This window comes from Atta colombica, unplaced genomic scaffold (assembly GCF_001594045.1).
Source record: "Atta colombica isolate Treedump-2 unplaced genomic scaffold, Acol1.0 scaffold107, whole genome shotgun sequence".
Classification (NCBI taxonomy): Eukaryota; Metazoa; Arthropoda; class Insecta; order Hymenoptera; family Formicidae; genus Atta; species Atta colombica.
In genome coordinates, this window is record NW_017259192.1 from 658,892 (window position 1) to 661,576 (window position 2,685).

Below are 2,685 nucleotides of genomic sequence, written 5' to 3' on the forward strand. Positions count from 1 at the left end.
TTTAATAAATGTATACTAAAATTTAAATTTTCTGCGTTTCAATTTTCCTTCAACATCGGCACGAACTTTCCGGACAATCCAATATATACATATAAATGGAGTTTATTCAAGGTGTTTATTCAAAGTGTACAATTTTGTGAAAACATTCTTTGAGAATTCTCCGGTTTCCAGATATGTTTATTCAAAATTTCGGATAAGATTAGAAAATTTTTTAATGCAATTTTAAAATAAATTTTAAGTAACGCAAATAAAGTAATGCATTGTAAATTAATAGAAGATAAGAATTCCAGTAGAGATTATAAGTATCTGTTCTTTAAAAATTGACCAAAGAAACAATGTTTTCAGAAAGAAACAGAATTTAAATTAAAAGTGAAACTCCAAAACTTTCACTGACAATGAGTATCGATAAAATTTTACGAAAATTCCTAATTATCGAGGATAAAACAAAAATTGAGAATATTTGATGTATAAATACAAATGGAGCTTATTTAAAATATTTACTAAAATATTTTGAAAAAATGCTTTGAAAGAATATTTCCAAATTTTCCAAATATTTTTAGTCAAAATTTCAGATAAGATCAGAAAATTTTATAATACAACTTTTATGAAATAAATTGCATATAAATAAATTGTATACGTAATGCAAACAAATTATATAAGTATTGTAAATTAACAGAAAAACAAGGAAATTATATTTATCTTTTAAAAAATAATTAAAAAAATATTTTCTTCATATTTTCCAGGAAAAGGAAAAATTTAAAAACTTCAAAACTTTCCCTAAATATCAAATAAAAATGATTTTTAAGGATAAGAAATTCTCCGAAAATTCCATGTTTTTCTAGCAAACATTATGATTATAGAAAAAAATTATTTTAATTTTTTTTCTGATAAATTTTCGTAGTTACTTCTTATACAATACACCCAACTGCTCCTCGCATTTCGATATCTTTGCTTTGAATTTCAAAATCTCTCTGAAGTCGTATTTGATTTCAGCAACGTCTCAAATACAAAGCCTTTTGATACAAAGCTGAAAAAGCATTTAAGAGCAACAATTTCATTCTTATGGTTTTTACAACGCACATACAATGTAAACGCTAAAGGGTTTAGGAACAGATTGAATAACGGAGCTTCCTTTAAAAACGGAATACCGTCGAATCTATAATATGAATACTTTTATTGTATGCTGTATCTTTGTGCTTGCGAAAACCGCATTTGCGAAAAAAAGAATAAAAGCAAAAATAAAAAAAGAGAGAAAGAAGCGATAGAATGGGATACAAACGTTCTATTGGAAGTTAGTATATATGATAAAGAATGCCATTTCGCGCTGTTATTTGATGTTCATGTCCATCCTAAAACGGCGGAAGCGAGCAACGCTGCGAGAAACGCGAACTCGATAAACAGAATTCGCATTTACATCCGCACGGATGGTTCTCCCTCTCTCTTTCGTTTCTTTTTTTTTTTTGCCTCTTCGCAATGAACTTGTAAGGAACTCGTAAAGACTTCGTAACGATCTCGCGAAAGGACCCACCGTCACCAGTGTGTATCTTCGCAACTTCGTCCCGTTGACACGATATAGCGGCGTCGTGAAAACGTGGATATAGACTCAAGCTCTTGCAGGATATCAAAGCTGAGCTTTTATTTGAGAGGAGGGGAAAAAAATAAAAAATGGACCATCGCTTCTCGCAGCGTACTCGCGTTGAGATCAAGTGACGAGTTATTGCAAACGTACTCAACTACTATGTTCAAAACGAATCGAAGAGTTATCAACGAGTTTGTAAAAAATAAAAAAATAAAATAAAGCTTGTAAATCTGCAATATAATGATCGAAAGTTCTATTATATCAAATGTAACAAGATCCTTAAAAAGAGGACATTTAAATAAACTTTTACATAAATGGAAGTTGTGATCTTGTCGAGTGATTCTACGAAAAAAAAGATAAAAAGATACGCGATTTTCGAGACAGTTGGTAGATTAAGATAACGTAATATATCATGATAAGAATACCGCTCTCTCGTATTTGCTGATTCCAACGGAAAGATCATTAATGCAATAGGTGAGTTCATGCACTTCGACTTGGTAGAAATTAACGTTTTACCTGCTATAAAACCCTCTTTCACGCCATTCGAGAAACGTGTAATTAACGGATAGCGCGTTCGGATCTTCTTATGTTTGAACTTTAGTAACTAAGATCGATGAAGCTTCCGCCATATATTCGCTTATGATACAATAACTCGTGCAAAAAAATATGGAAACAAAATTAGAAAACCGAGCGATAGTTAATCGATAGACGCGAACGAACAGTAGACAAAGGATTTCCCAATCTCGTTCGCGTTGCGAAGACGGCGAATTATTGGAAATATCCGACGCATTTTCGCATTTCTCTTGAAAATGGATAATCCTGCCGCGCGCGCCTGGCCGTAATTAATCAAACTTATCGGCATAGTTCTCTGTGGAGAACTCATAGGATCTACGATCGCGACGGTATTACAATCGAGCTTCGCGAAAAGCCTCAACTTAAGTTTCGCATTCAAGTTTCGATGCGTTGCGATCTCAAGATCACAAGATATTACAATCCAACTTCTTCTTTTTCTTTTATCCGATAAAATTTACTTAAGAGAATTGACAAAACGTTACTTTCTCTCTCTCTCTCTCTCTCTCTCTCTCTCTCTCTCTCTCTCTCTCTCT